The 13083-nt window shown below is 40.3% G+C and overlaps 1 protein-coding gene across 1 annotated transcript in view; it reads left to right on the forward strand.

The window, feature by feature from the left end:
* Positions 1-7892: 7892 nt before the first annotated feature.
* Positions 7893-13083, forward strand: part of BTBD9 (BTB domain containing 9) — a 495371-nt gene continuing 490180 nt past the window's right edge. Inside the window, exon 1 of the mRNA XM_037843174.1 lies at positions 7893-8183. The gene's annotated coding sequence lies outside the window, so the exon portion shown is untranslated. The remainder of the gene's footprint in view (positions 8184-13083) is intronic.

Raw genomic sequence — 13083 nt, forward strand, 5'->3', positions numbered from 1 at the left:
CACAACAGAAACTTTTAGCAAAATGATCCCTTTATTACTTACACAGCACAGAGGGTCCAAAGAAGCAGGTAAGAGATCCTGGGAGGCCAACCGCTTGGGTCAGTGTCAGTTGATGGCAGCTCCGCATGCCCCACTACATGTTGGGGAGGAGAGACAAGTTTGTGCTGCCCCAGAGTGGGCTATTTATATACCCTAGAGGGAAGAGATCCTGCCACTGACAGTTCCTGCCCTGATAAGCAGCTGGGGCTACTTGTTCCTGGTTTCCAGGTTTAAGATATGGTCAAGCCACTCCATTAAACCTAATGTCTTCTCCAGGCTGTGGAATAAAAACATCTGCACATAAAGAAAAGGAAGCGGGTCAAGTGAGGGCTGGAGTTGGCTGCTGAGCATGTCCACGACTTTCTGAGAACACATTAGGTTCCAATATTTAGAAAGTTCGGATCTGGCAACCCTGGACCCTCATACCACATGGCAATAAATTCGTGGGGTTGAGTACAGAGCATTTGCCCACTTGCCTGGGTCCTTCAAGTACTTGAATGCTCTGTCAGAAAATGACAAAAATTAGAGTTGAAAATTTTTCAAAGAAGAAATTATCAATTGCTCACTCTGGCCACACAAAAATCTGAATAGTGCTCCCATGAAATGTATGGCTTTTAGCAAAGTGGCTGGCCAGTAAATCTACTTGGAAAAATTACTTGCAGAACATACTATTAACTAAAGAAACTAATCAGGTAGTACTGGATCTAAATCAATTACTTTCAAGGACATGTCCCAAAATAACTATTTTAATTTTAGTCTTAGAACATGTGATCTTAATCCATTCTTTCTGACAGCAAAAATCAACTGTAAATTGAAGTTCATTACAGGCATATTTTATTGCACTTTGCAGATATTGTTTTTGTTGTTGTTTTGTTTTTTTTTTTTTACAAACTGAAAAGGTTTTTGGCAACCCTGCATCAAGCAAGTCTTCAGTAACATTTTTCCAACAGCAGGTGCTCACTTGTGTCTCTGTGTCACATTTTGGTAATTGCCACAATATTTCAAGCGTTTTCATTATTATTATATCTATTATGGTGATCTGTGACCAATGATCTTTGATGTTACTATGTATAACTCTTTTGGGGTGCCACAAACTGCATCCATATAAGACATGAACTTAATCAATAAATGTGCATGTTCTGACTGCTTCACTCACTGGCCATTCCCCCATCTCTCTTCTACTACTTGGGCCTCCCTATTTCCTGAGACACAACAATACTGAATTTAGGCCAATTAATAATCCTACAATGGCCATTAAAGTGTTCAAGTGAAAGGAAGAGTCGCATGTCTTTTGCTATAAATTAAAAGCTAGCAATGATTAAGCTAAGTGGGGAAGGCATGTTAAAAGCTGAGATGGGCCAAAAGCTAGGCCTCTTGTACCAACAGCCAAGGTGTCAATGCAAAGGAAATGTTCTTGAAGGAAATTAAAAGCGCTACTCAAGTGAACATATAAATGATAATAAGATGAAACAGCCATATTGCTGATATGAAGAAAGTTTTAGTAATCTGGACAGAAGACCAAACGAGCCACAGCAATCCCTTAAGCCAAAGCCTCATCTAGAGCAATTCTATGAAGGCTGAGAGGTGAGGAAGCTGCAGAAGAAAAGTCTGAAGCTATCAATAGTTGATTCATGAGGTTTAAGTACAGAAACCAATTCCATAACATAAAAGTGCTTCTTATGGATGAGCAAAGAAAGTGACTTCTTGAGATGAAATCTACTCCTGCTGAAGATGCTGTGAACACTGCTGAAATGACAAGTGAAGCAACAAGTTACTGATGCAGAACCTGCAGCAAATTATCCAGAAGCTCTAGCCAAGATAATTGATGAAGGTGGCTACACTAAACAACAGATTTTCAATGTAGATGAAACAGCCTTATACTGGAGGAAGATACCATCTAGGACTTTCATAGCCAGAGAGGAGAAGTCAATCCCTGGTTTCAAAGGACAGGCTGACTTGTGTTAGGGGCTAATGTACCTGGTGATTTTAAGTTGAAGCCAATACCTAATTACCATTTCAAAAATTCTAGTGTCCTTAAAAATTATTCTAAATCTACTCTGCCTGAGCTCTATAAATGGAACAAAGACTGGATGACAGTTTACAACATGGTTTACTGAATATCTTAAGTTCACCACTGAGGCCTGAAATCAGCAAAAAAAAAAAAAAAAAAAAAAAAAAAATTACTTTCAAAATATTACTGCTCATTGACAAAGCATCTAGTTACCAAAGAGCTCTGATGGAGATGTACAATGACATTAATGTTGTTTTCATGCCTACTAACACATCATCCATTCTGCAGCCCACAGATCAAGGAATAATTTCAACTTTCAAAGTCTAAGTATTTAAGGAATATATTTTGTAAGCTATAGCCGCCATAGATAGTGATTCCTCTGATAGATGTGGGCAAAGTAAATTGAAAATCTTTTGGAAAAGATTCATCATTCTAGTGCCATTAAGATCATTTGTGGTTCATGGGAAAAGCTCAAAGTATCAACATTGACAGAAGTTTGGAAGAAACTGATTCCAATCTTTGTGGATGACTTTGAGGGGTTCAGGACTTCAGTGGAGGAAGTAACTGCAGATGGAATGGAAACAGCAAGAGAACAGAATTAGAAGTGGAGTCTGGAGATACGACTGAATCGCTGCCATCTCATAAAAAAAAAAAAAAAAAAAAAAAAAAAAAACTAATGGAAGAGGAGTTGCTTCTTATGGATGAGCAAAGAAAGTGGCTTCTTGAGAGGAAATCTACTCCCGCTGAAGTTGCTGTGAACATCGTTGAAATGATAACAAAGGATTTAGAATATGACATAAACTTAGCTGACAAAGCAGCAGCAGAGTTTGTGAGGAATGACTCCAATTTTGAAAGTTCTCCTGTGGGCAAAATGCTATCAAACAGCATTGCGTGCTACAGAGAAATCTTTCATGAAATGAAGACTTTCATCTATGAGGCAAACATCATTATTGTCTATTTTAAGAAACTGTCACAGTCCTCTCTCAACTTCAGCAACCACCACCCCGATCAGTCAGCAATCATCAATATCGAGGCAAGACCCTCTACCAACAAAAAGTTTACGACTCATTGAATGCTCAGGTGATTGTCAGCATTTTTTAGCAATCAAGTATTTTTAAAATTAAGGTATGTACATATAATTTTTTAGACATAGTGTTATTGCACACTTAATAGACCTAGTATAAACATAACTTTTATATGCACTGGAAAAACAAAAAATTCATGTGACTTGCATTATGGTGATATTTGCTTTATTGTGATGGTCTGGAACCAAACTTGCAGTAACTCCGAGGTATGCCTGTGTAATAAAATATCATCTGGAAATAGGAAGATAATGGACTTTCTCATCTCTAAAGCAAGAAGGCATGTGTCCAAATAATCCAAAAGTGGTTTCAAATTACTTAGATACAGGTTAAATTCAAGGAGGGCCACGGTTTGGCTGTTTTATGCTTAATATGCTTTCTAATCTGTGTGAACACCAGTTTATTGATCTGGACTTTCTAGGTCATGCAGAAGTCTGATTTTAAATGAACTGGGATTCTATAATGAACTCATACAACTAAACCTCAAACTACTTCTTGTCTTCAAAATCAAAGCTTGAGAGATCACTTGAAGCCACAAACATTTTTTTAAAACAAAGTTTATTTTTCTAATTATAAAATAGATGTACATTATCAACAATTTAGAAAATAAAGAAAAAATTAGATCATTTTTTTCTCCAACTTTTAATTTTGAAAAATTTCAAATTGACAGAATACAGACATGCAGGCAAAGGATTCTGCCAGTTACTAAGGCTGAGCCACAAATTTACTCAAAAGGGAAAAACAGCAAGTTATATAATTCATAGTGCCCATAAGGGGAAAAACACATTAGTTCCTAAAGTGTATCGTAACATCTGGCTCAGAGAGAAAATTCTCTTCTGTTCATCTTAAGAACACAAAGTAATGCCACACATACAACAGCAATAACCCTACAGCAAAAGCACTTGTGAGTTCTGTAAGCTACTGTCTCTAGAATCCCTCAATTTAGACAGAGGGTATGTGGTGTGAGAGGTGAGCAGCCTGGGAGTTGAGAGCATGTACTTTAGAGCCCAAGTACCTGGGTTTGAGTCCTGGTTCTCTCATTTATTGTATGACCTTGAGTAAATTACTTAACCTTTCTGGGCCTTAGTTTCCAGATGTATTAAATGCTGTGATTAACAGTATCACTTAAATGAAAGGGATGCTATGAGGCTTATAGGAATTAATGCCCATAATATATGTAGAGCAGTACCTGGCACACAGTTAGCATCATAATTATTACAGTAAATGCTAAGAGAAAGGTGTGCACATGATGCTAACAGTACAGAAGAAGGGCACTTAAACCTGCTGAGGAACACCTGAGGGAAGGTTTCCAGGCGACAGGATGCTTATGCTGAGTCTGAATCTTGGCCTACTACTTAACTACTGTAATGATCTTGGCTAAACGTCTTAAGCTTTGTCATTGTAAATTTTGTATCCTCTTCTGCTAAAACAGGTATATAATGTCAGTTGTTGATACAATAAGCTAATGTTTGTGATATTAAGTGAGACAATATATAAGGATTAGATGAGCAAATGTAACAAAGTATGGCAAATACAATAATAAATATTAGTTTCTTCTTGGATCTGGTGGAAAAGTAAATAAATTACTCTTGCATTAAATGTTTACTTATGTCCACTTCTTCCCAACTAATTATTTAGTTTAGAAAGAATTGTATGTAAATATTCATTCAGATTTCAACAAAACTACCTGGGAGAACTGTTAAGTGATCAGTTTAGCACAACTCCTTTGTCTTTTACATTCCCAAGGAAATGTTTTGGCCTGCTGTAATGTCCATTTTTTGAGGCACACTGTACCTATCTGATGGAATAGGTAAGTACACCACTTTGATTTCCATTAGGCAGAACTAAATGCTCCCTCACTGTAGTCCCATTTCACTTTATAAAGAATTCTATTATAGTTCCTTTAATTTATATCTTGCTTTATTTCAAGAAGTACTTATAGAATCTAGTTAGATATTTATATGTTTATCTCCCTTCCTAAATTTTTTTTTTTAATAATTGTGTTGTATCCATAGTCTCTGGACAGAAATTGACACATAGTATACTGACTCTCAATGTTTGGTGAAATGAACTGAGTAGAATTTGAAGTGTGCTATTATAAGCAAATGAATTTAATATAAAATTGGGGGATTATCTAGGAATTAATGTGAAAATGATAGACTCTCAGCCTGATCCTCTCCTTTGACAATGAAAACACGGAAGCCTAGGAAAGTTTAGTGATTTGCCTTAGGTTATCTAGCTAGTTAATGGCCAGAGCCAAGACTAAAATCTCAAACTCCCATCAACCAGTTCAGAAAACAATCTACTATATTGGCCTGCCTTTCAAATCCCAGCCATTTGCCCTCTATCTCCACTATATCATAGAAGGAGCTACTCTTGGTCACCAATCACTTTTATTGCTAAATCCAGTCAGTGCTTTTCAGCCCTTGATATATTTGACTCTGCTGACTCCCTCGCCATCTAGACATTTTTTCCTACCTTGGTTTTAGAGGCATTACACTCAGTTCTCCTTTTATCTCCCTGTCCACTCTTCCTGAGACTTCTTTGTGGGCTTCTGCTCATCTGCCTAGGGTTTTATCTTTGGTCCTGTTTATTATTTTTCTGTATTTTCTCCCTGCTTTATTTCATTCATGCTTATAGCTTAAATGACCAATTACAGGCTAATGTCTTCCAAATCTATTTTAACTCAGACTTCTCTCCTCATTCACAGAACTGTGTAATTTGATTGCTTATTGGACATTTCCGCCTGGATGTGGAGGTTCCCTCTATCAAGTCACATTCACGTTGTTGTATCTTTGAGTGATCCTAATAAATTGTACTTTTCTTTTCCACAGATAAAAAGAGAATGCAGCTGGAGACTAGATACCACTTTTACTACCTACTATATTAGTTTCAAATTACCACAAACTTACTGGCTTAAGACAACACAAATTTATTATCTTAGAGTTCTGACTGTCAGAAGTCCTAAAATCAACATGTTGGCAGGACTGCATTCCTTCTGGGGGGCTTTAGGAAAGAATCTGTTTCCTTGATTTTTCCAGCTTCTAGAGGCCTCCTGCCTTCTGTGGCTCTATCTTCAAGGCCAGCAGTGTAGCATCTTCAAATCTCTCTTTCTCTCTGACCTCTGCTTCCATCATCACATCTCCTTCTCTGACTCTGATGTTCAGCCTCTCTGTTATATAAGAATCCTTATGACTACACTGTACCCACCCAAACAGTCCAGGATAATTTTCCCACCTGCTAGGTCCCTTTTGCCATGTAAGGCAACATATTCACAGGTTCTAGAGATTAGGACGTGGACATTTTGGGGGCCCATTATTTGGTTTATCACAACTGACAAAGTTAGTATTGAATATTACTGCAGACAGAGAACTTCCTAATGTCAAACTCTGGAATTAAACAGGCTTTGTCACTGTATCACCCTGGATCAGGAATCCTCATCTCGACCCCCAGGCTCTGCTCGTAGAGAAGCAGAAGAAAACACCACAACAGTTCCCCGAAGGCAGCTTTCTTCTGAGAGAAAAAGACGGGGAATGGCTACATGTATCTAGTTTCTCCTTTTAAATTCACCAGTCAGGAAGTCACTCCTCCCTAGAGAGTTGGGTGCAGGTACTGGTGGGAGGTCAGGAGTATTATACTAATGGATGTTGTTCAATATGGAAGACGACGTCTTGAGTGGAGAAGTGTTTCCCCATCAAAGATACCCACATTTGAACTAATCATCACACCTCACAAATCTGATCATCCTTCTAGAAATGTCACCACCACCATCTATAACTTACATAAGAAACCTACAAATAACCTAGACTCATCTTTGTTCCCAACTTGCTAAATGTTACCACCATATACCTCAACACCCATACTAGAAACCTGGCCTACTCATTTAACTCCCACTTAGTGATGGCAATTCTACCACCCCAACAGCCCTCAGATCCCCTCCTCAACATTCTACTGTCAATGCCTTGGTTAAGGCTCTTATCAATTTTTGTCTGGAGTACTGCAATGGCTCAAAACTGATCTCCTTGCCTAAAGCTTTTATATTCGTGTCCATTTTCACTTCTGTGTCTTTATTCATGAAGCTTTCCTTGCCTGGAAATATCTTCTCAATTACTCCTCCACAGACACATCCCGGACCTCCAGCTTGCCCTAGCCTCAAGAAGAACTGACTAAGATCAGTCAGCGCCAGATTTGAACCCAGCTTTCTCTGACTCCAAAGTCCATGCTCTGAACTACTCTTGTCGAATGCCTTCTCTTATAATAAAGATACTTTAAAGTCTAATGGGCTTTTTAACGTACAAGGCACGTTTGCAAGACGGGATTATTCCCACATAAAAAAATTAGGAAACTGTCAGGGTTATTGGGCGATTTGCCTAATACCGTTGATGATAAATGCCAGGGTGGATCCGAATATCCAAATTCAAGGCTCTGTCCATCACACCCTGCTGCTAAATTAAGGATCATCTCTTAATGTATTAGCGAGTAACTTTAAAGGCGCACTCAGCCTCTCCTGGTCCCTCTCTTTTGATAAATTTCCTGCGTTTTGAGGAAGTTGCCGAAGGGGTCCCCGCCTGTCTGGATGAGGCTTCTGCTCTCTCCGGCACAGGCGACCTGGAACATCGCGGTGGCGATCACGGTGGAGACCTTCCCATCCGCAGTGACGCACACTGGTGGCGCCATACAGTGACGCGTGGTGACGAGACTTACCCGGAGGCAGGTCCCGGCAGGTTACGACACTCGAGGGCCCCCAGCTCAGGAGGGGCCAGCGGGTCTGGCCGGGGGCGAAAAACCGCAGAACATCGCCCAGCAGAACTTCCACCATCTAAACCCTCAGACCCTGCCGGCCCACGGTCGAGTGGTTGCTAAGTGACGCCAGTGCGCAGAAGCCGTGCGCGGCCACGGCGGTGTGCGTGAGAGCGGGCGCGCGCCGCGGCGGTGGCAGTGGCGGCGGCGACGACGACAGCGGCCGAGGGGGCGGTGGCTACGACTGGGGTGCTGAGCAGGCGGAAGAGACATCTGCGCCGGCGGCTAGGTCTCAGAGGAACTTAGTTGGGGTGAGTAGCTGGGGGTCTCGCAGGGGTGGTAGGAACTGACCGCACCTGCCACCCGGGCCCGCGATGCGGGGACGCGCGCCTGCAGCGTACCCGCGCGCGCTGCTCCACGCCCCTCTGCCGCTTTTTTGGGGGGGCGAGGAGGGAACGAGGACCGGGGCTGACGAGGGTCAGTTTCTGAGCCGGGCGCTCTCGGAAGCTGTAGCGAGGGGCCAGGGAAGATTCTGCCATCCTGGGTGGAGGGGAGGGAGTAAGGTTTGGGGGCTTTAGGGTGGCTTTGCCAGGCCCCCGACCAGAAGTTCGAATTGGGAGAAACCCGAATTCTTAGCAGAACCTAGCATCCTGCCCAAGACGTGGTTGCCCTGGACCGAGAGGAGGCGGAACGAGGGACATCGGGGTTCGGGTTCGGAAAGTTGGGGACTGTTGGGGCCTTCATCCTGGCTGAGCTCGGAGCAGAATCTGGTTGTTATGGAGAGAGTTGTGAATCAGTGCGTGCCTGCAGCGTTAGACACGCCCACGACCTGGGGAAGGCGATCTGTCAGTACAGATAGGCGGCCAACCTGTTGCCTAGTTTCCAACTTCACATGTATGTGCACGTGCTTAATGCACGCATAAAACTTTGTGTCACAGTGTTGCTACAGATTTTGAGGCCAAGGGACCGATATCCATCCTCATTTCTTACTTCCTCGTAGACTCGTCTGCTGTTTTATTTCTTGGAATTACTTGTGCTTTTGTCATTTTTAGGGCAAAGTGAAGTATGCAAGTTCTTTCCTCTTTCTTCCTCAAAGTAGTATAGATTTGCTTTTCGTTAGTCAGAAAATACAGATTATGTTCAACATGTGGGCTGGAAAATGATGATCATAGAAGCCTGGGTGTAAAGGTTCTGCAAGCCATCATCTCTACTCAGTGTACTGGACTCCATCATAGATAGATGTGTGGTGGTTGTAATTGCTATCCTCGCGAGGGAAGTGTTGGAGATAGGGAAGAAACCAGTCTTCTCATTTTCTGTTGATTGAGGCAACAAAGAGTGTACTGAAACTTAAGCATGATTTATGCAAGAAAATTGGAGAAAATAACTTCTAAGTTTTTATTCTGCTCTAAAATTCTGTAATTTAGTTTCATAATGAAGAATCTGTAAAATATGTTCCTAGGTTCTTACATCTTGGAACCATTAATAACTCTGCTTTGTAACGCTTAGATTTATTGAAATTCAGTGTCTCTTTCTGGACTATCGCAGCTGTGAGTACAGGAATCACATCTGTTTTTTTTTTTCACTGTTGTATCCCCAGTACCTAGAAAAGTGCTTGGCACAGAGTAGGCATTCAGTAGATATTGGTTATGTATCACTGTGCACAAATGGTATATCCATGTAGAAAGCATTTAGTTCAGTCCTTTATGTACTTAAATAAACGTGTTCCTTCTCTCCAGTATTCTGCTAGATGTGGGAGGATTGTAGGATTACAAATGACATAGAATACCTGACTTTTTTCCTCTTGGGACAAACAGTCTGGCTAGGAGAAACAAGCATACCTATATAAAAGAATTATGAAACCATGTAAGGTGATATGTAAACAAATGTCAAACTGTGAGGGCTATAAATGCAGTGGAAATTCAGAAAAAAATAATTGTGTTAGCTGAGTTAGAGAATTCTTTGGAAGAAGTAAGATTTGAACTGGTCTTTGAAAGAAGTGCAAAATTTGAAATAGAGAAGAGATAAATCATATGTTGAGAAAATGGTGTGAATTTGGCCCTTGGGGGTTGTACTGAAGGACACTTATCTATCAGGTGATTGGAGCAAAAGGTCTCTGATAGGGCAGTTTTGGAGAGATAAGTTTAGCAAGTTGGGAAGGGAAAGTGTTAAGGATTAACACAGGCTTCTCAGCATCCCACTCATAACAAAGATGGACCTCCATTCAGGGTGCGATGGGGTTTGCTCTACTCAGAGTAAAGTCTTAGATAAGAATAAGTGTTATCTTTATTTAAAATTAAAGGATATTTTAGTTGAACCAGGATCAAGCTGTTGTGTACTTTTGATTTCAACTGCTGATTGGAATAAATGCCTCACTAATGTGCAAGTATCTTATGTATTTTGTCAACAGTGCATGTCCTAGTTTCTAAAATCTACCAGATGTGCATGGGCCATTCTATTGGAAATTTATTGAACTGATGTCCCAAAGCAGTCAACCAACCACAGCTCAGTGACACAGATTTGTTGGGATTAATCTCTTATAGCAGCCTATGAGGTTTGTTGTTACTACTGACCCTGTAACAAATACAAATAATGCTATTGGGGAAGAAGTGTATCCGAAGAAGGGTACTCAAACATATTGACAGAGATTTGAGGATAATGAAAATGCTGCTGCTAAATTTTTAACTTTTGGTTTGTATTTATAACATCTTATGTGACAATTATTTTGGTGCGTAAACCTGAAATTGAATTGCTTACCTAAGACATTTAGCAATGTTGCATTATTTAACAATTCAGCAAATATTTTTCGGGAGCTGGTGATGGCTAGGAACTGCATTGGGTGCTGGGAAGAAGGTGAATAAGACACAGTATACCACTTGAGGTACTAAGTGTTCATCAGAGGAGACAAACCACTAACCAGTATGTGTTCTGATAAGAGTTCATCACTTTTGGAATGGACAAATTGCTGTGGGAGTAGATCACTTTGCTTGGGGAAAAATGGATAGAGTCAGGGGAAGGTTTGAAGAGAAGAGAATGGAACTTAACCCTGAGTTTTGCCACATCGTAAAGGGGAAGAAAGAGCATTCCAGGCAGAGGGAACAGCATAAAATGGGGTCTTGGAAAACCTTGAGCTGTTTCTTGTAGGCTTGTTGCATAACAGAAGTGACAAGGCAGGAAAGGTTTGGTTGGAGTTAAATTATGAGGGTGTCTTCTGTACTATTCTAAAATGTTTTAGACTCCTCTCCCCTGTCCTCCCCCATCCCCAAATAGGCAATGGAGAGCTGTGGAAGGTAGAATAATGAGATCAGAAAGTTAATGTGCAGAATGCATTACAGTGGAGAGACCAGCTAGGAGAGCGATATTGGGAGCCTGAAGAGGGACAGTGGGAGTGGATGGATTATAGAGATACTTTAGATGTTAAACTTTCTAAATTTTATGACCAGCTAGAAATGAGAGAGAGTTAGAAGTCAAAGATGGCATGTCTAACTTGAGTAACGGTATTACGATGACATTAAATTAGAAAATATGGGAAGAGGAACAGGTTTGCAGTGGAGGTAAGAAATAATAGCATGTTAACGTTAAGGTATAAATGGAGAGATAACTAGGCAATTGGAAATTCTACTCCAGGATTTGTAAGAGGAGCAGGAACAATTGTTATATAGGTGACAGCTGAGGCTATGACAGCAGTGCCATTCTAGTAGATAAGTCAGTATAGTGGTTAACATCGTGGGCTTTAGAGTCAGGAAGGCCTGAGGGCAAATCTCTGTTATGCCACTTATTGGCTTGGTGACCTTGGGCAAGTTATTTAACATCTCTCAGCCTCAGCTTCTTCTGAAAAGTGGGGTTAGTAATACTTGAAAGAATTGTTGTGGCGATTAAGTTAGATAGTATGTGTACAGTGATTAGCACAATGCCTAGTTTATAAATGCTAAATAAATGGCAGCTGTTGAACCTGCTTTTCCTCTCTTTCAGTTCCTTATCCTGGTGAATGGTACATTATTCATCCTTTCATCTAGGTCAACTGAACTTCTCACTCCCACCCTCATATTCTAACTCTTGAACATCCCTCATATCCATTTTCTCTTCTCCATTACTACTTCATTTAAATCCTCATGATTTCTTGCCTGGATGATTGCATTAGACTTCCTAACTATGGAGCAGTGGTTTTCAGACAGCACTAGCATCACCTAGGAACTTGTTTGAAATGGAAATTCTCGGGCCCCCGACCTACTGAATCAGAAACTGGGAGTAGGTCCCAACAGTCTGTTTTACCAAGCTCTCCAGGTGATTCTGATACATGTAATGTTTGAGAAGCATGAACATGGAGTATGTAAAATTGTAAAAGGAAAATATGTCAACACTTGGAGGTTTTAAAGAAATTAGTGGTTACCAACTTGGAGAAAGAAGTGAACAAGCTATGGAAAACAGTAACAGTTTAACCAAGCTGATCCAAGCACAGGTACCCCAGAAAAGGGAGAAAACTCGTTTCTTTCCCTCTTTGTCTTAGTATTTTGTCCTTCATAATCTTTGGCCCAGGATCCCAGAACTCAGACTGCTGTTCTCTCCTTCCTGAGTTCCAGCCAGCATAGAGAATGTCTATATCTTTTTATACTTTTACTTCTGTTGTCAGACATAATAGATATGCGAACAAGTGCATGGAATATAAACCTCCAGCTTAATGGATTATTTTAAAGTAACTTCCAAGTTCTTACTGCTCAGGTTAAGAAATGAAACCCCATCAAGTATCCGGAAGCCCATCAAGTGCCCCTTTCTAATCACAGCCCCGCTCCTAAATGTAACCACTGTCCTGACTTTTATAGCATTATTCCCTTACATTTTTTTTCTTTCTAAATTTTATCCCCTAAGTGTACACTGAAAAACTTATAGTTTACTTTGCTTATTTTTAAACTTCATCTAAATGGAATCATAAGTATGTATTCTTAGTATTAGACTTTTTAAGCTTAATTTATTTGTGAGGTTTATCCATCCTATTACATACAGCTTATGTTCATTTTCATTGTTATGTCATATTCCTTTTTATGAATATGCAGTTTATCTATCCTTTCTACTGTTAATGGCCATTTGGGTTCTTTCTGGGTTTCTGTTTTTTGTTTTTGAACTGTTACATTCTGGTACATTCCTGTTGTTGCACATGAGCACATTTTTCTGTAGGGTGTATACCCAGGAGTAGAGTTGCTGGATCATATAGTATGC

The sequence above is a fragment of the Choloepus didactylus genome, chromosome 7, assembly GCF_015220235.1.
Source record: "Choloepus didactylus isolate mChoDid1 chromosome 7, mChoDid1.pri, whole genome shotgun sequence".
Lineage (NCBI taxonomy): Eukaryota > Metazoa > Chordata > Mammalia > Pilosa > Megalonychidae > Choloepus > Choloepus didactylus.